The sequence below is a fragment of the Denticeps clupeoides genome, chromosome 2 (assembly GCF_900700375.1).
Source record: "Denticeps clupeoides chromosome 2, fDenClu1.1, whole genome shotgun sequence".
NCBI classification, from domain to species: Eukaryota; Metazoa; Chordata; class Actinopteri; order Clupeiformes; family Denticipitidae; genus Denticeps; species Denticeps clupeoides.
Genome location: NC_041708.1, coordinates 23,163,228 through 23,184,801, shown reverse-complemented (window position 1 = coordinate 23,184,801; position 21,574 = coordinate 23,163,228). Strand labels below are relative to the sequence as shown.

General features: G+C 43.5%; 1 protein-coding gene across 2 annotated transcripts in view; it reads left to right on the top strand.

The window, feature by feature from the left end:
- Positions 1-21,574, top strand: part of kcnh2b (potassium voltage-gated channel, subfamily H (eag-related), member 2b) — a 137,246-nt gene that overhangs the window by 9,456 nt on the left and 106,216 nt on the right. The window lies entirely within an intron of this gene.

Genomic DNA, 21,574 nt, shown 5'->3' with positions numbered 1-21,574 from the left:
GCAATAATTTTATATTTCTTTGGAGTGTGTTTTATTCTTGACATCTCCTTACTTTATAATGGCAGAGGCTCATCTGCTATTGTTGATAAGTTCACGGCACACTTTCTTGGTTGGGATACTGGCATTCATCTGCCTATTCATGCCAGGCGTGGCACTGGATTTCATTTCAATGTCATTTTGCAGTGTGATAATCTCATTCTCAACAGAAGATATATTCAAGTGGAATAGTGCCATTACTGTACAAACAATACAATCCACATCAATACTGGCACCAAATGGAAAACACAGGTAGCTGGCAATGCAAAGTGAGTAAATCGCTTGTCAAATTGTGACAAGATGTTCTGATTTTCCTCATTCATGTGAACAGTCAAGTTACACAGAGTCTTTGACCTGATGCTAAAGGTCACAGCGTTGATTATAGATGCCTTCACAGAATTCGCTGTGTTGATTATGTGCTTAAATGCTTGCGCAACTGGCTCTTAGTAACAAATTCCATGAAAGTGCGGAAAATATCTTCACCTTCTTTTAATTGTAAAATGGTAAGCAGCTCTTCTCATATCTCATAAAAAAGCATTCATTAAATCAGTCAACTCCGATTGACTGACTGATGTCCTCGAGGTCCTCTGCCATTCCCTCACATTGCATGTCCATCAATGATTATATTTTTATGGCCAGTGAAGACTCAGTAAAGAATGCTTCTTTGACAACTTTACCTTAGTTGTCCTTAGTTTACCTTAGTTTACCTTAGTTGGGGCAGTGGTGGCCTAGTGGAGGGGCAGTGGTGGCCTAGTGGTTAAGGAAGTGGCCCCGTAATCAGAAGGTTGCTGGTTCGAATCCCGATCTGCCAAGGTGCCACTGAGGTGCCACTGAGCAAAGCACCGTCCCCACACACTGCTCCCAAGGTGCCTGTCATGGCTGCCCACTGCTTGCAGAGGACAAATTTCACTGTGTGTGCTGTGCTGCTTTTTATCACATGTGACAATCACTTCACTTTCACTTAGTTTAAAAATGTCTGGTTTTTAGCAAGAACGTGAATATTGTGTCGGCTATGTAAAAATTTACTGCTGTGCGGCTAACTGGCGCAAGTGCTCGAACGCTTGTGATGCACTTTGTGATCGATTGAAATGTACTCTGTGATAGGCGCCACTACTTTCACCCCGTAGTGACGGCAGAATCGGCAAAGTTTTGTACCCTGTTTTAAAATAACTAAATTGTTACTAAAAGTGTAATCATGAAAATTTCAAGAAGTAGCTGTATTTTAATTACACTCTTTCCTACAAATAACATAACAAATTACACGTACATTTTTATGTGTAATTAAATTACGTATTGCTGTAACACGTAACTAGTAACTGGTCCAGAAAATATACTTGATGAGACAAGAGCCCAGAGGGAAAATATGGCCTTATGGCTGTAATAATTGCCATTGAATTTAAACTTAAATGATCTGAGAGGCTTTCGGCTCTTCTTTCCACCCCAAGCGCGGCGTCGTTTGACTTCTGGTTCAAGTCCAGGAATCTTCAGGGATACTTTCCACCTGCTGGAGGAGGCCGGACCCAGACGGCCTGTCAGCTGGACAGGAAGCAAGAAGGAACATTCCACTGATGGAGTGGCCCATGAGTGCGGGGATAACGCGGCCACGGCAGATGTTTGTTCTCGAGCGGGGTTCACAGTTCCTACAGTTTTACAGCTTTGTGCCCCCGCCCTCCTCACCGTCGCACCAAACACAGTTTTCCACTGTTTATCCTACGAGTTATCTGCCCGGTGTGTGTGTGCGTACGGCTCCTTCTGGCCAGACGTCTTTTAAAGAAGCAGCGCGTAATTCGACACGCAGTTTACCGAGCTGCCGGTGCCTGGCAGCGGCGCCGGGAGCGATTTTAGCGGCTCAGTTCAAGGTGGCAACGTTGGCAGGCCTCGTGAGCAGATGATGCGTGTCAACACCGCGTTAGAGTTCGCCGCGGCGGCAGGCGCTGGAGATAACGTAGCACTATCCGCAGGACATATGGGACTGCCTTAGCTGTGATACTGTAGCACAAATGCAAGCTATATTTATCCAGCTTTTAAAAATGGAAGCAAGAGTCTTTTTTTTTTTTGAGATGCAAGCAGAATGCATCAGCCCGTGCTTCATAATGAACTACTGCTCTATATTTGAATGTTTTCTGGGCTCTGAATAGTTCTAACGACCTGCAGAGAATCTGGGTAACGTGTTTTTAACTAATGAATCATGGGGAGACCGAACAACTTTGGGGTTTTTTTTACGTTCATGTGATTGGCCAGTGAGAGCAGTCTTGAGCGGGGTGCCCACCCATGAATGGTGAAAATGAGAGGGCCCGATGTCCTGCTGTGGGTTTCCTGTCAGGAAGAGAACAACAGTTATTCCGAAAACTTAATAAAAAAAAAATCATATTTTCATCCTCACATAATTACAGTGTGTATTTTTTATTCTGTTAGTCAGATTATTGAAAAGTGGACTAAATGTATTGGGTTAGCGGCTACAGCTGGTTGCTGGGTCGCACACTGTTGTTGTATTACAACGGCTGTAAAAATTTTGGCACAGTTTGTGCGATGAAATGAATTATTGTGCAAAATGTATTATGGTTCACTGAGTACTTTGCATGTTACTGTTTGTAGTTTTATTATGGGACACACCAACGATGACTGTTTTACCCTCAGCAACCCCGTTACTGAATATTTGCAGCTACTTCAGTGGTTGTTACCAGTGAACAATGAATTGTGAAGAAAGATTATCTTTCAATTGAAAATGCTGGGTATTTATTAATATGGTTTGTGTTGCAGTGCAAAGGTCATGATATATGATAATTGTGTCATGTGGGGGGAATTTCGTCATATTGAGCGCTGTCCTTCGGTAAAGTACGTTTTGTATTCAGTGTGAGGAGATTAATCAGCGGGGAGCCACCGTCACTTTCCCTCCTCTCCATCATCATGGTTACTGTCGGCAGAGGGTGACCGTAGACGCCAGGTGGGTGACTCAGCTCCGCTGATACGTCCGTCCTGTCACCTCCTCACCGGCCTCGCCCCCACTCGCACCTGCAGACCTCGCCGATCGAAAGCTCATGCATGATGCATCAGAGGTGACCTGCCGTTCAAAGAGTGGCCAGAGCCTCAAAGAGATCTCCTCTCTCATGGTGCACAGTAGCCCTCGCACTATGTCACCGCATAACCATTCGTCTAGCGCGCCGCGCCCTGGCTTTAGCCTTCAGTGTGATGGATCGGCCCTTCTCACACTCAATTGTCCGTCGCTGATCTGACCGGTACTTAATCAATCATGCAGTAGGGTAAACTCCATTCCACAGCTGTCTGCTCATTACCTGCGACACGTGGAAGAATGCATGGCTCGTATATTAGCCCTTGTTTAAGGTCTGCTGCAGGCGCCCGAGGAGCCTCATTTATAAAGGCCACAAAAGTGAATGCAAATTTATACAGAGCGGCGGATAAATGAATAAGTGGCGCTGCTCTTATCTGTGCCAATTATGTTTATCATGGCAGAGGGGGGCTGTTAATTATACAAGGCATGTTAATGTAATCGATAAATGGTACTTTTATTTAAAATACAGACGTCCCACGAATCAGTTAATTAGAGTTTTTTCATGTGAAACACAGTGATGAGTGTGTTTTTAATCACTTGCAGAACCTTTTTATCCAGGTGACCCCCCCCCCAACCTTCCCTCATGCCGTCATGCCGTCACGGGTTTTCCACCTCACTCCTTCGCCGATCTCTTTTCCATTTTCGCAAACGCAACGATTCTCGGCCCTAAAAATAGGGCCCTCATTTCCTTAAGTGCTCCTGTGAAGATTACCATCTGCGGCTGCATCTTTTCGCTACCAATTAGAGCACCCAATGCTCACGGGCTGCTAGGGTGGGAAACCAGTGTCCCTCCCCTCCCCCTTTCCCTTCCAATTGTCCTTCTTGGTTTATTCTGTCGAAAAATGGACCAGCCTTTGTCCCCTTTCTACAAGATTACTTAATAAGCAGACCTTCTCAAGAGTGAACCTGCTGTGTGGAGTTGGGTGAACCACCTGAGGTTCACAAATGAGTGAAGGCCGTTGAGCTCTTGATGACAGTAGAAAAAACGTTCAGACCTTTGAATTGACCATTACTTTTTTGAGTTGTCTTGATGGCATTTAAACACTTTGTAGATCCAACCAGTCAATAAAGATTTTAGCAGATGACTGGAAAAACAACATGTTTTTTTGACGAATGAAAATTATGGACGGTTGATTTCTAATGAACGCTGGCCGATATGGTGATGTTATTGATATCCTGTGCATCTTGAAACTCAATCAGTCTGAATGAACAGAGTGGCTGCACACATGTCTGTGCATCCCGCATGACTTGCAATGATTATTTTTTTGCATTGAATATGCATCCACTGTGTTTCTGTTTAAAGTTCATATGACATTAAAACCAAAGTAGTATTCAGAAGCAGGAGTTCGAGTCATGGAATGGAAATGCCAATGAGCACAACTTTCTAACTTTCTTTGGTCACATTCAGGCCGTTTTTTACCATTTGTTTAGAAGATTTTACCCGTTGACAAGGGCCATTTAAATGTGAGGCAGGCCAAGTTGGACTAAGGCTTCAGACTTTTTTCTATCATAAGAAAGTAAACTAATAAAGCTCAGCTTTTTTCTTCCCAGCATCTCTCCCAGAGACAAACAAAACAGAGACCATCCAATCATGTTAGCACCTCAGTGTTCTCGCCAACATCTGTTCTCCGACAGAAATGCTGTTAGTCGAACTCCAGATCAGGTTAACGGGTCCATTTGGATGTGGTTTATTGAGCTACATGCGCACCACTCCACTGACTGCAGTGCTGAAGGATGATGGATACCAACTTAACCCTTTCCCCAACATGACATGCTTGACAAAACAAGAGATTGGTTTCTATGATGAATACCTGTAAACATATTCATTCACAGACATTCACAGACCTTGTACATAACCTCTGACAGTACATCATTCTGCATATACTGTACTACTCTTCATTACACGGCTGCAAGCGAAACCCCCAGGTCTGAAATTGATCAAATATTGATTTATCTAAACTGTTTAATGCAGAATTTCTGTGTTTTCAATTATGTGTATAGAGTTTGTTTTACATCTTGTTTTACATCTGTAAAACAAACTAGCAGATCACCAGGTATCAACTAATAGGTCATGCCTGCCAACTGCTTACAAAGGGTGATGGTTTAAAAGCAGAGGACAAATTTTGTTGTGTGCACCGTGTGCTGTGCTTTCAATATTGCTACTGTTAGGAAGATGAACAATCTGACTATACATATCTATATATGCGCTGTGTGACGAGCTGGCAGAGGTAATGTAAATATCTACTTTGAGTACTATAGTGGAATGCAAACATAGACTTGTGGTCAGAACATATTGTAAGAGGCTCCAACCTGCTTACTTGAATCTCGTCAAAACATGAGCTTTTGCATGAAATGTTGCAGCCGTCAAGGATCTGATCACTCAAATCTGACCAAAGATAATTTTTCATGGATGCATGTGTTCACAAAACACCCATAATTCTTTGTGCATGTATTGCTCAGGGTTCTGTCATGGTGTGTCATGTAACTTTTTGGGCCTTTGAAGGACATCGTCCTGGTATTGCCTGTTGAAAACCCCTGCATCTTCTCTGGTAACCGATGACAGCAAGTCCTGTAGACGGTTCCTGGAAAGCGTCTTTTTGACACTCTATGGACTGCCACCCCCCCTTGCCCTGGCCACCATCGTCCCATGCAAAATGGACTTGAATACAAGGGCGCAAGCTTATCATTCTGGAACCTTGAGCATGTACAGCCTTGTGGCCCACAGTCTGAGAAATGCAGGAACAGAACAAATTCTGAACTTTCCTCACACTTATTACACAGATTCACGTTACGAAAGAGCTTTTACTGTGGGGAAGATGGTCTTAATGGATGTGGTTGCACTATGAGTGTGCGTGGGCAGGTCCCCTCCCCCCTCCCCATCCCCACTGAAGTGTTGTCTTTTCAGCAGACGTCAGAATGCAGACGTTCACCAGCACATCCCTCCCTCCCTCCTTCGATTTGCATATGGAAACAAGCTTGTTCACCAGCTAACGTCGGTGCTGCCGGGGACTTTCAGCAAGTCTGAAGCCTAAAAGCCATGACATTCAAATGGCAACGCCCACACAGACTTTCGACCCCCTCGCTAACCTGGGGGGGAAGCCAAAGTGCCACACCGCACCCAAATGTTTGTTTTCCTATTATTAGAGCCCCTTTATCTTAATGTCTTGTCGATTTTGGGCTCTGCCAAGGGAAAGGCTGATTAGTCGGTGGGTGATTCCTCATACTGACTTGAAGGCCCTTTCTCCATTGTTCCTGCTGTGTGTGCAAAGACTCCTGGGACAAGTTTCCACCTTTATATAGAAGGTTACAGAGGAGGACATGACAACTGCGATGAAACGGATTCCCTGCACCCTAAATCTGCCACATGTAACTGCCAAGACGGGTGTGAAAAAAACAGCTTTTTGCAAGAACGTGTGTTTCTGCGGACACGTGGCTGGCCGGGGGAATATACGGAACGTCCCAGCGGCGCACACGCGTCAATAAACTCAGCTCAAGTCAACACAGACACATTGATGGCTTCATTAATATAAGATCCAACACTGGGGAAGCCACCAGCAATGTATTTTTACACAAAAAATATATTACTGGCATGCGTGGCAGTGACCTGCATCTGTATGATTTAGCATCAACCTGCTGCTTAATCTTTCTTGCATGAAAGGGTAGCAAGGCAGTGGATTGGATTTTCAGTGTTGTTCAGAAGGTTTCTGAAGTTTGGTGTAGACTGAGAAGTGATTAGTCTGACAAGAAGCAACAAGCACTGGTGACTGACGGGTGCTTTGATGAATAACCTTTAATAATGGATTAAACAAGTACTGTGAACATGCTCTCCATGTTTATACAGGTTCTAAGTGATGGGAACCCAGCAAGTGGGGCTGCAAATTGGCTCGCCTGGGCTCTCACTCCTGGCTGATCTCAGAATCTGTGTTTAATTTGCTGTCTGTGTTGCAACTTATCTGAGAGCTCAACATCGAGGCCTTTACTTTCTTCATATGGCTTGATGCATTAATTAAACTACAGGGAAGAATTATTTTTTTTAATGTAGTGTTATTCAATGTAGCTTTAGTACACAAGTATAATTTTAAATTAATATAGTCATTCATACGAAATCATGACACGGGCATCTAAGAAGAATGTCCAAGTTGCTTACTTTGAACTGGTCATTGTTGTAGCAATGGAAGTGTTAGTGACACACACATACACACACATGCATAACAGGAGCAGGAGCGGGTCTGAGAGAGTCCTGTCATGTTTGACATTCGTACGTCAGCCGTATTTTTAGTAATAGTGCATATACAAACACACACACACACACACACATAGCTCCCAGTTAGCAGGACGGGGTGCAGATTCATTCTGTTAAACAAAGAGAGCTGCTCTGACCCCTCCGGGCTCTGCTGCCTCCACAGCTGCTCTGGGACGAGGCTTCGAGGCAGGAGGAAGCCGGGCATTCTGTCAAAGTCAACAGCGACTCCAATTATACTCCACCGGCTGAGTTCTGAGGACCACGTCAAACAGGCCACAAGTGTCTCTGTGTACACACCGATTTACTGGAGTAATAGTGTCCACCGCGCGAGTTACTTAATGTCCTTCTGTTCAACTACTCAGTTGTGATGCAGACTGAATTACATTGTCCATGAAACCTTCCATCATCAGGAAGAAATGCGCGGCGGTAACTTAAAAATAGAGAGGTGTAAACTTTCACTGGTCTCTCGATTCGAGTACGATTACCAATGTCTTCATTATCGATGCATCCCATGCATTTTCTTCACATAAAGTTTTCAAATACAAGAGTTAAAGTCTTTGATTTGCTCAAATTAGTTGAAAAAGGCAGAAAAACGCCTGTTTCAGATGCCCGTGGCGTCAGGTGAGTGCGGACTGAACGCAGACGTTTCTTCTGCTTATTGGGGCAAATCTAAATGCCTTTTCAGAACAAACGTGGCATGTACTGCACTCTGCTTCTTAAAAACAACGAGTTGGGCTCAACGCGCGGGACAAAAAATCTGCGTGGTTTCCTAATCTCCCAGTAAAACAATAATGTCTTGTTGTAGTGTCGTGTCTGGACACGCAGAGACCAATAAGATCAGCTTTTCCTCCATTCCATGTTTTGAAGGGGTGTGTGTTTTGTGTGTTATCATTAGCCCACTTGGGAGAAACTTCAACAAATTTCAACAAATCTGAGTATCACCCTGCAGGGCATTCGGACCGCCTCTGTTCTCAGATCAAGCCGCAACAGTCACTCTCGGTACTACAATTTGTATGCCACCACCAGAAAATCACCAAGCAACGTCATTATTATATAGTCTCTTATGTTCTGCACTGCATCGATGCAGAACTGTCTACATCTTCATTGCGATGCATCGATTATAAGACTCATTTAAACACCCATACTAGTTGGTCAGTAGCTCAGAATCTTCCTGCATGACCATATAAACAAAGAGTGCACTTAAAATTTTACCACAGTCGTCCAGCAGGGGCACTAGACCTGTGGCAGCTTATTTGAAGTGACGTGTTGGCTAATATTTAGCATAGACAGGTGCAGTAATTTGCTTAGGTGTGTAAGGTTATAACCATATAGATTTAGTTTAATTATCACAGACACTGTGCTCTTCAATTATATTGTTAACTATATTAATGTCTACAGCACAGCATTTACGTCACTATGCTTCACAATAAAATAAGTTATTGATTTGATTATGTCCATCTGGAGCTAAATGTCCAGGTCCTCTAATGTTATCTCACGTTTGTCATCATGCTTGGCGTCATATGGCACAGTCACAGCGATTAGGGACACCTGAGGATGCCTGGTTATGTTCTGGCATCATACAAGGTTAAAGGCTGTTGTGGTGAAGTTTGAAACATATATAACATAGTGTCTTCTGCTCTTCTTCACTTGAGCTTCTAATGCTTTTTTTGGTCCTGGTGGAGCTTGCAGAGTTCAGAGGCTCCGTCTTCATGTGTTTGTGAATCTTGCCAGTCATAGATCGCATCTCCGGAGGATGCACAGGCATCGGGTTACCCCAGAGGTTTCCATTCTGAGCTTTTCCGTCCGAGAGGGAGATAGAGACCACACAAGACTCCAGGAGGGTGATGGATCATGTTCTGGAGTTGGGGTCAGGAGGCAGTGGAAAGTAGGGCTCGAGGTTCTCCTGCAGGACAGGGTTTCAGCTCTGTTCTACCAGCACACCATTGTCTGAGAATCCTCACCGGGGATAAATGCTTCAAAGGCTAGCCAAGGGTTACTTGTGAGCACAATCTATTTAGACAAACACTTTCGCTAATTCGTTTAGGGTGCAGGTTTTGGTAACTGCTGGCAACTATGTGTTGCTAAAGCTAACAGTCGTTTCAAGTAGGGCTCTACACGGGCAGTCTATTCTTGGCTCAAGATAAACTCCATGTTTATACCATATTGCCACCTTGTCTGGGCAGTGTTCCTCATGATGTCGAGCTCAACTTTGGCGATACACTTAAAATTTATTTTGACGTTTTTGCAAATACCACAAATACAATGATTTATTCCCCTTTTTTTTTGTCATAGTTTTGTTGTTTCATTTACAGGAGTTACCGTTTGCCTAAAAAATAGAAATAGCATCCACACATTCATCTTTACAAGGAAATAGTTGAGAAATAATAATCATCAATCCAAGGTAAAGAATGTTTCCATATTTTCTAAATCAATAATAACAATGTACATGAACAATTAGTAATCTATAAAAATAAAATAACGATATTTTTTTTTTATTTACTTGATAGAACATGAAAAAAAAATTAATCAGTATTTTTGCCATCAATTTCAAAAGCTGTCCTAAAGAAAAAAAATATATATAATTATTTATGTAATCTGTATTTAGTTAGAAAAAAATGGATTGGCAGTTTTATTCTCTCTCCATAGCACAGGAAGAAAAGAGTATATGAAAAGTTGGAAATGGTGGTTGTAGTCACGTCACAATATAACGGAATGGGGCGACTTGTTGATGGGATGAAAATGGGGTAGAAGTGTGGCTGACTGTCAAGGGAAGTCGAAGTGCAATCTCACGCACTGTGCCCCAGGGCATCCAGGCTCGAGATAGTTGCCGTAATGGCTCCAAAATGGAGCCTTTAGAGGCTAATCAGAGTATCAGCACAAAGAGGGTGTGTGTGTTTGTGTGTGTATGTGTGTGCGACTTTTAGATCATTTGTAGTTATTTATACATTTTTCAAATGACCATTTAATGTAAATGTTTCCCATTTATAACAGAATTTATTACTTTGAAAAAACCCAACAAAAAACATCATGACTTGGTTTCAGACAAGAAACTGCAAGAAAAAGAGAGAAATGAAGGAATTAAATGGATCCCCTTGCAGTCAGCACGTACCCAGGCAGTCCATCATTCACTGTTATTCATGAATATGATATGGCACTTTTATGAACATTTATTGATGAGAAAATACTGTTTGTGCTCTGACTCTATATGGTCGTTTAATCCCAAGATTGGCTTTTGATTCTGATGCTTTTGTAGTTAACAGGCTGTGTGTGGAGGAGAGTTGGGAGGAATAGGAAATTGTAAAAATCTGCCACTTCAGGAAGTTATTACCTTTTTCAGCGAAGTTCTGTTCTTTTTTCATGAGGAAAAAAGATGTGAAATTGCTCCAGGCAGCTCAATGGTGGTTGTGGCATTGCAGGCCTTGGCCACATGTATCACGGTGGCTGAACATGACGTGGAAGGAGGACACATGCACATGATGTCAGGAGACAGGGGATTTATTACGTCAAGCACACAACAGGGAAAACATATACAGGCAGACATGGTTGAGAACAATTATGAAACCCCGGGTCCAGAGTAGCCCTTTCTGGACCCTGACAGTACCCTCCCCACTTGGCACGACTCCCAACTCTTCCCTAAAAAGGGGGGAGGAAATCCATTTGAATGAGTGGTGGCAGTCCTGTGCCAACAGCTTCAGGCCCGGGCCAAAGCATCATTTGTGGGCCCCTGGCATCCTGTCCACTGTTCACAGGCGCCTACTGGTCCGAACAGTCTCCGGCGCAGAGACACCAGACATGGGACCACGGGCCAGGTGTCCACAGAAAACCCATGGGATGCATCGGGACCCTGCAAAACATGATGCCAACCCTGGCTAGGGACAAGGAACCTGGCGCCATCCTACCGACGAGCCACAGCTCCTTGGATCTCAGTGAGGCAGTCTCGGCTGCATCTAAATCTGGTTGGAATGTTCTGTGGCACACGACAGGACACACAACAGGACAACATTACCAAACATCGACCCGACCGTGAACAGAAACAAACAGGGCAACTTTATACAGGCAGACACAGGTGAAAACAATAAGGGGACATAATAACACAGGACAAACATGAAACTTCGGATATGGAGTAGCCCCATCCAGACTGGATGACAATGTGGAGACAAAGTGGTTCTTTGTAAATGGCCTTTGTCTGCGGTCACAGTCACATGCAGTCAACCTCTGACCAGAGTGTCTATGTGATTTTTTTTATTAATATTTCAATTGAGTGCAAACAGATTAAGACTGAGGGTAGGGGTAGAAAATTCATATTACAAAATAGTTATGAATTTATACTACATTTGTTAAGCGTGAGTAGGTATTAATATCAAGAGTGCATTCAAATATCTGAAAAGAGTTTCAGAGAACAGATCACATAATAAGAAAATAATAAAATGTGACCTATATTCAGGGCATTAGTGCATATGTGTCCATGTTCTTGGATCTCAGTTTGCTCTTCCTCATATGCAATCAGGAAGATATAATTAAGTGCATATCAGCATCTAGATCAGTGCTATATTATATTATAAATTGTTAGCAAATTTTATGATAAAATATCTGGCAACCTCAATATTTCTGACTTAACAATTGGATTGAGGATTTTTTTATAGATCTAAAAGGACAATTCAGTTGGGGGTAGAAACAGCACAGAATCCAGAAGTTCAGGTCTGAGGTATATATTGCACACCAGCAAACAGACATTCTCACTGTTTGTTGGGTTAAAGGAGTGGGGTTACACTAGAGTAGTTGGAGTAGTGGGAGTTTGAGACTCCACCCCTTTTCCCTTCTGTGGGATACAGAGGGGCGGAGAGAAGTGTAACGTCTGTATTTATGCCATGTTAAAGAAGGTCTGGCATCTGCACATGTATTTGTCTTGAAGAACAGAAAGGGAAAGAAAGACGTGGAAAGGGGTGGATGGGGACTGTGACGGAATCTCCCTGGACTTCTGCCCTGAAACGGCAGTTCTGTATCGTGTCACAGCGTGAGTCTGGGACGCATCCCAACCTGTAGCTGAAATAACGCAGTGCTTTGCAGCCTGCGATGGGGCTGTGTTGATTCCATCCAAACTCTACAGATGTTTCTCTGGTGCAAGGCTTAAGTTACAGGAACAGGAGGAGGCCGTGAAATGTGAACAGGCTGTACAGGCTAACAGCAGGTGCAGTCTTTTTTTTTCCCTAAACTTAAACTTTTCATGAATATTTGTGTATCGTTCAGCTGTACCAACCACCTGTGATGAGGACTAGAACACCTTCAAGTCCCATTTCAGCCCAAAACCTTTAAAGTCAGGAGTATAGGCCAAGTCAGAACTGTCCATGGTTTAATGTGACAAATTCACCTTATTTTACGGCCCTGCTATTAAGTTTTTTTAATGCATTTGTTTTGCATGGTTGGAAGCAATGGCAACACCAGACTGCTCCTCTGTAATTGGCTCTAAAATTATGCATGAAGGCTCTGGTTTCATTCAATATTGAGTAGAATGCACACATGTAAAAGCAAGTAAAGAAGTAGACCCAACTACAGTTGCTGAGAAATGGCATGGCCATGATATTCTGTAGCTCTTAATGTTAAAGCTGGTTAATAAAACTGCTTGCTGATTAAAAACTGAATATTCCATGTGTGGCCATGTTTCTTTTGTGCAGTGTCTTCCATCAGTCTTAGAGGTGGGTTGCAGCATTAACCTTTAACTGAGACTGCATAACAAGAGAAATGTGTCTCTGACTGATGCATTTGAGTAATAAATGTCAAATTCCATCCCCTCCGAGGAGAGATTAGCCCAAGGGCCACTGGTCCAAAACACAAGACTGCACTATGCAAAGGATTGTGTTGCTAAGCACATATGTAAATCTCGCTACAGTGCAATGACCTGAAGGGCAAGTCGGGGACGACACCGACGTAGGACACCAGGAGCGCTGTAGGACATGCTGTGTAAAGAACTTCAGGCTGGTCAGGGTGACCCCGATGAACCCTGTCCACCGCTGACCGCACCTGCAGTGGAGCAGAGCTGTAAGTCTTGTAAATTCAGCTTTTAAAAAGCTGGGTTGAATTATGTCAGGCCCGGCCTGGGTTACAGCTCGGTTACATCTCTACAGTGAAGTAGTACAACACGGTGGTCTGAAGAATGATGATTTCGTTCAGCCAGGGGTCAGGGTGTGTAGTTTTTCTGCATGGCAAACCTAAACAAGCTGCTGACCAAGTACAGCCTTTCACAGAAGTCAAAGTCAAAGTGAACTTTATTGTCGTCTCACCATACACAAGTACATAGAGAGATGATAATAAAGTTCACTTTGACTTTGACCTTGAAATCAAGCCTCTGCAGCTCCTTCCATATCACAACTTATAGGACTTAAAGGATCTCCTGTGAACATCTTGGCATCAGATTCGAAGTCTTTTGAAGTCTTTATCTCGTTGATATTTTGAGTACTCAGGAGAAACTGATGTAATCATTGGCAGGTGGCTTTAGTGATTGGTGTCAGTTTTCGGTTGCATTTTAGCATTCTTCAAAATGTACAACATCAGCTGTACAACGGATTCCATGTTTGGACAACCGAAGTGCACCAGCTTTTCCGTTGTTTAGGTGACCGTGTTTTCTTTACAGCATGTCCCATCTGCTACCTGTGGCCATGCTGGTGTCCTTGTGGCAGCTCTCCCACGGCTCTCCGTGTGATGCCACACCTTTCCTGCCATGTGAAGGAGCCCATTACACCGAGCAACACAGACTTCCCGTGTGCTCCACAGTTATCATAAGCCCATGAATGATGGCTGTCGTCATAGGAAGGAACTGTGATGGGCGCTACTTTCTCAAGACTGATTGGATGGCTAATTGGCTTAAACACAGGCATCCTTGGCCAATTAGCACTGCATGCAATTAGTTGCAGGTAATGAGGACAGAGGAGCACTTATTTTCATCTTGCACTTATCCACATGTGTACATCCAGCCTGTTAACTCGCCGGCGCAGGAACCTGGTCCTCTGAGGGAGACGTCACCAACAGCAGCCCCTTCTGCGGGCTCCAGCCCACCGTAGTGCACACTGTACATGGTATCTGGTTTCAGTCATTGGGTTCCCTCAGTGCAACCACTCGAACGCCAGCACATTAACAAATGAAGGGGAACGCTACCTAGCTGGGCTCCTTCCGAAGGCGGGAAGTCCATTACTTTGATGACCATGACATGTCTTTTGAGAATTGCTGCCTCAGATTACCTGTGCGGAGGCATTCATGAATGCATATAGTGACAGGCAAAGTGGAATACGTATATAAAGTGCACCAATGGAAACGCAATAAAAAAAAAAAACACATCTATGGTTCTGATACTGCTGTTTTCGCATCATCCAACAAAACTAATATAATTTCAATGGCACCACTAATGCATTAATATCTGTTTATTGCTAGCATTTTTTCCATATAAATATTAATGCATAAGTATTGCCAAATAATTCAATAAATGCACAAATACTGTCAAACAATATATTGCATTCACTGTCTATGGTGGCATATCACATATATAATATTGTTTCTGCTTATTGAATGGCATTGTATTGTATTCTTTTCTGTTCTATTCTATTGTAATTTCTGATCCATGGTCAAAGATCATGTATAACCTTAAACCTTCTAAATCAAACTGAATAAATAACCTTAAAGAGATATCACAACTGCTAGTCCTTTTTTTATGGATTACTAGTTGTACATTTCTAACCATCACAGTTTCCTAGTGAAAACCTTCAGAGTATGAAGCGCATAAGCTTTATGAGCTTTTTTCGTGTTCAACACAAAAAAAAAAAAAAAAAGTTTGAGATACCACTGATGGCAGGTGCAGAATTAAATTTGGCATTGGGGACGGCATATTGCAAAAGTCACCTCACGTTTACTGCTAATTACTCGCACATCTGGTATGGATGCTAGTCGTAATACTTGGTGTTGCCCTCTCGCTGTAATATGGCAGAAATTGGTCATTTCATTAAAGAAGGGTGCGGCTTGCACCAGCAGTTTGTAAGGTTAACTGACTTGTCTAGCAGGAAACGGAGGCTCGGCCTCAAGCTGAATGCAAATTCACTTCTATCATCAGTTTAACTGTCAGTGCATCTGACTAATTGTTCAAATGAACTATCACTTAATCGTCCGTACAGAATGAATGCTAAGTGGATGAAATCTGTCTTCTAAGTTGTGGTGGAACGGAGCATCTTGTTCTCCAAGTTTCCATCGCACTGCAAGACTGAAGAGCTGGCATATTCGCTGGGATGTGAGTTTCAGTCCCATAATTAATGGGAAACACTTTCCCTTTGGCCCAGAGAGAGAGGGAAGAGCAAAAGAGACCTGTCAAGAGTAGAAGAGAAGTAAAATGCAAAGCAAAGGGAACTGAAAGAAGCTCTATAAGGCTGATTGGGTTTTATTTTGTCTGCCTTAATGAGCATGACACCTCTACGGTGATGGGTTTTATCAGGGGATCAGAGCATCCAAGGACTTTTGCTCCCCAGCAGATCGATCCGTCTGGCATGGAAACAGCTTTCCGATACGGGCTTAGTTTTCCCAGCTGTGGCTTGGCGAGGGGCAGTGGCGTTTGAAATGCAAGGCAAAGTTCAGCGGGTCCCACTGGACGGGGCGAGAAAAGCTCTGCAGATAGCTGTGATGCAGGACGAGAGGCCTCCTGTGGGTGGGAAAGCAGCTCTTCGTTCTTGAGAATTCTGCAAAGAAACGCCGGCAACAGATACAGCATCCAAAGCAGGACATATTCTAAAAACAAAACAAATATATATAAAAAAAAACACATATATACACACACACACACACACACACAGAAAGAGAGAGAGAGATTGGAATTTAATATAAAATCAAATAGTTTTATCAGTTGTCAACATTTTGTTTTTCATGGAAATCCAGTGACAAAAAAGGCAATTATGTCAACACTGGACTCATGACAATCATAATGCAATGAAAAACATAATGAGGCTATATGGATTTTATTGATATGTATCATCTTACCCCAAATTTATTATAATTGCATGGCAGTGGTGCTCGTCACGTTGTCGCTAGTATCTGCTGTAACCTCCTGCAATCTGTCCACCTGTCTGTCTATCTACTCATACCCATCTAGTTAGGATTGCGAGGAACCACTGACTTTTTTTTTTTTTTTTTTTTTACTTTTATTCAGTTTGCGGCACTATTTTGTGAAAGTTGACCGAGAGCAATACCGCCAGCTGGAGTGGGCTTTTAGCTCGGAGCTGGCGCTGGCAGCTGCTGCCGTTCTCAGAGTGCCTGGGAGCCCTGAAGTATCCTTCCCGTCATGCTGGCCGCGTGGCCCTCATGCCTGCTTCTTTTCATCCCCCGGGCTTCATTCATCCTTCATTCTCACTCTTTATATTCCCATTTATCCCTCTCTCTCATTCCATGCCAGGGTGCTCAACTCGCCAGATAAAGAGACACCGTCCAGTATGAGTGATGATGGGCAGTAATGTGGGCACCGGGGCTTCAATTTATCAGTTTAGATGGGCTTTGGGAAGGGGTTGACTCAGTACCCATGTAGTGGCATCAAGTGACTCTTGGACTGTATGATTAATATGACCATCTTCCCTGCTGCTCAGTTTTCTGCATTCGGCTTTTGAGAAGCACATCAGTTTTAGACATGTTAGTAATAAATACATGCTTTCTAGAAATCTTTAACATGATGAAGTGGAGCTAACCCCACCCATCTCTCACTCACCCTACATTCTGGACAATTGAACCCCCCTTCTGTCAATACATCACACGCCCAGGTTTAGCGAGGCGTCCTCCCCTTCCCTTTCTGCTAGTGGACCACGCCCACTATCAACAAAAACATGCAGATTATCAGGCCTATAGTTCAAGCAGGTTAATGTATGAGCCAGTGAATGTGAAAGAGTGTGCTTTTTCTTATTAATGTAGGGGTGAAATACGACGAAAAGCCAACGCTGCATCAGTATTTTTTCCCCATGCACTTCATGGATACAGTGGGATATTTTTAGTAGCACTCATCACGTTTCTTGTTGTGCAGGGAGCTTAACTAAATGTTAAGGGGAAACTCAAATTCTCTCTTTAAACACAATGTGTTGCTTTTTCCCTGCATTTGCACGGTGACTGATGAAGCTGACACACTGTTTAGAAAGTGCGGGGAGCGCAATGTTTAATAGCCCTGCCGATTTATGATGTCGAACACGTCTATTGGCTTGGCAATCCGCGCCGCTATTGCAATTCGGGCTGTTCTAATGACTCTCCTTTCCCTCCACTCACCAGTCGAGATTTCCTGCACAATGCTGCCAAAAAAAAATAAAAAAACTCCAATGGTACAAACTTTGAAAAAAAAAAAGCGAGCTGTAATAATGCACTGAGTCTGTGAAACCGCCTCATTCCCACTTTCTTGGTTATGGTGTTCTGTTTAATATATGGCCATTATTTTGTGCTGGTGTGCCCGTGTGTCAAGTCTGAAAATGGCTTTCCGGTACTGATTGTAATAATAAGAAAACTATAGAAAGAGAAGCTGCAAGTAGGGTATGTCTGCCACTCGGAAATGAATGAAAAACGAATTCAGCTGCGATTTCAGCCTTGAGTGAAATACGGGTTTTATTAGGTTATATTGGATTCAATTTCATGCAAATTCCCGCGCATATCAAATACTTTCAAAGGCTATAATTGTAAGATGCCGTGATCTGTATTTTAGAGTGAAATGCAACAATAACCATAAAATGGTAGAGTTTGTTACATGTTTGAGTTCAAACAGCCATGCATTATAAATAATTGAAAGCACAGTCAGATAATCCATCACTAGGTTTTTATTGGCTGCTAACCCGCGGGAATATATTTACACATGGTAATTTATACTTTGCACAGTTGAAAAATCTGTACCTGAAATGACCAGTATAATTATACGTCAGTCGTTTGGCCATTGAGCGTTTCATTGAGAATGACGGCCCCACCGATCAAACAGGTGCCAGGCAGCAGGAGCCTAAAACCATAAATTATTCAGCTGGCCTTTCGCTTCGCTAATATATATTTCTCATTACAGAGAGCGCAGTGCTTTATTATAACGGCTCCTCCCTAAGGAACTCTTTAGAAACATCTGACACGCCCACATCATGTAATGCATTGCTGGCAAGTAGAAGACTAGTGACTAGTGTTATTTCTGGTAAAATGTGTAATTTAGCTAGGTGTCCAAATTGCGGTTAATTGATGACATTATTCATACTAGCCCAGGTCCTTTGAAATGACTTATAGCCCATGGTACACTATTTAACATTACATATATTTCAATGGTACGTGATTTGAAATTTGATATTGCAATGAAATTGCACTGCTATAAGTGACCAGTTATTGCATGTGCAGTATATATGAATCTGTTATGGCCCTCTTTTTTTTTTACACATTTATAGGCATATTACTAAACTCCGCCCTATTTGCCCTAAATGATCTTTGAAAATAGATTGGCACTTATGATCCGTGAAACACATAGCAATGCCATCCAGTTTAGCCTCTCTCAATGGGAATGACATGTTATCACCCCCATCATCCACACGCCGCTGAGCGCAGCTTAATGCGACCGCTTACAAAGAATGTTTAGTATTCGACGCACCGGTGAGTACTTTGTGTTGGTAAATGCTCGGGGGCGCTCATGGGTTGGATTGAGTTCATGACCGCGAAGCCTAGCATATGTCATCCAGGTGCCATGTGCGGATTAAGCTGGCCTAATGTCACCCAGAGTGCATCTAAAGGCTTTTGGCTATGATATGACTGGTAGGTCTGCCGGGCTGAGTGGGTGAAAGGAGATACTGTCGTGGTATGGAGAATAGGGTGGCATTAAGCAGGCTTAAACTAAGCAGTTGCATTTGATGGTCCAAATTAGCTATTGTGCCTGGAATACAATTTGGGATTTGCTAGTTTCAGCAATTAAAAGCTTTATTAAATGACCTTTACTGAATTACATTCTATAAAAATTATTGGGCTGATTCAGATTGCTTAAAATGTGCTAACCGTGCCTGACACAAAATAACGTGTCTCTGTGAAACACTTAAAAAAATAGAAATGCGAGGGAAGGCAATTCCATTCCCAATTCTGTGTGAGGCTTTGTCACGCTCGGGCCTCGGCCATGCATTATTCTCTGTTTGAAACGTATGCCCCTGTCAGACTACATGTTGGTTGGGATCAGATGACACCGGGCCCATCTCATTAATCAGTCCAGCGTTCCCCATACCCCCTATGGGCATGCAGGGGTTTCCGCAGTCTATGGTCTTTGGCCATGCCTCGCTGCTTCTGTCAGAGAAGCTTGTAGAGGACCACATCAAAGTGAGTCTCTCTCAAGAGACACGTCTCCCTTTGCCCCTTACATCAGGAAGAACTTCTTGGCTAGAAGCTGGGATAATGGGCGGGTTAAAAAGATGCACATAGGTTGCGGTCGGCTACGTAACTCCAGCCCCAGGCTTGAAACCCACCACCAGGCCTTTACGCTGCTCTCAGGGCCACCATCAGAGCAAGGCTATTGTGATTCTCCTAATTGCTTTTCTCCTTCCACCGCTCCCTGTCTCAACCGTTACAGCTTGGTTGGATTTCCCCATTCATTTTTAATCCCCAGCCCTAATGTAATTTGCTGGGGTGGCTGAGGGTATAATTAGTTTAGGAAAATCAGAAAACGGCACCTGAGGGGCTCTTCATGTTCAATATTGGTTGGCGCTCTTGAGAGGATTCGAGTCAACATGGGTACTTTTGTAGGACGAATTCAATTCGGGTGATGGGGAAAACCACAGACTTCATGTTTAGTCAGCCTCTGTTGGGTTTCCTGTTATGTCACATTAAGAACGTCTTACTTTCTAACTCTTTTTTTGGATTGTGAGGGAAGGTGCCGCAGTCCTGACTCTTGGGTGGATTTGTGTGAACTGGGCATTAGTGGCAATTCAGCATCTGTGACAACACCCGTCCTTTTAATGCTCTTTGTGATGGATCACAATAACAGCCGCTGAGAGCCTGCGCTGCCGGGTGCCATAAATCAGGGAAGTCCACACTTCTGTCCAACGAGCCTCTTTATCTCACGCGCCGTTGTCCTATCACTCCTCTCATCAGGCCCCCTCGGTCCTCTTTGGTCTGGTTGCACCACACATTGAGTGGTGCCAGTGTAGTACATGCTGGACATGTATCCAGGTCAGGGTCTTTTTATCTTCTAGATTGTGATGAATGGTTGATATTGTGCATTGAGGAAAGGTTTTGAGGAGGCTCGTTTACTGGGTATCCTCAGTAGTGAAAAGGAACTTCCTGTGGGTGGAGCTGCCGTGTGAAGTTAAACTTGATGCACTGAATGACGTAGAGAAGGATGTTCTCTCAATGTGTAGCACACAAGTTAAACAGAGTTTAGACCTGTGCTTTTCAGAATGAAGTGTAAATATATATCCTATATTTATATATATCCTATATTTATGACTCACATTATTCTGACATAGAAAGTGAATCGATCACTTCCTTTCTCAATTTCGTTCTCCTCCCAGCTGGCTTTGTGAGCACTGTTTTCTTGTCTCTTCGTTTTTCCCCAGATTAGTTTCCCCTCTTTATGGCTATGGAGGTGTCACAAAAGGAGATGTTCAGTGTGGCCATGCACCAACAGAGGATGGGGGGCGTGGGGGGGGCAAGCCGAGCCATAATGCAATTTAATTAGCTGACACTTCTGTTCTCTTTCCTTACCTTCATTCATTCTCCACTCCCCAAGCTCTCTTGTTCTCCCCGGCCTCTGAAGTGTCTCTGCATTCCTGTGCTTTTCCTCTCTCTCTCTCTCCCTCTCTCCTCTCCTCTCCCTCCTCACGTCTCTCTCTCTCCTCGCTCTCCTCTCTCTTTTTACCCTGCCATCCTCGGAATTAGGGCTTCCCGTCTCCGAGCACGCCACTCAGTCTGGTGAGACTCTATTAGCGCCGCTCACTAGCAGCTAATCACACATCTCTGTGGCCCCAAAAATATTGCCAGTGCCGCCCGCTGACTAACCCTCTCTGCACATGGCCCGGTTGGCTCCCGTTAGGAAAGAGGGCACTCCATTACTTATCAAATCACATCAGGCCACGCTGTAGCAGCCACTTTCCGTTGGATTATGATTGAATTTCAGCCGTAATGCTAGGCACTAACATTCCCCACCCTTGACATTTCATTAGAGGCCTCTCCACGTCTTACTGTATTCTGCGTTGTCCCCTTTCTTTTACAGCTCTTTCAGCACTGTC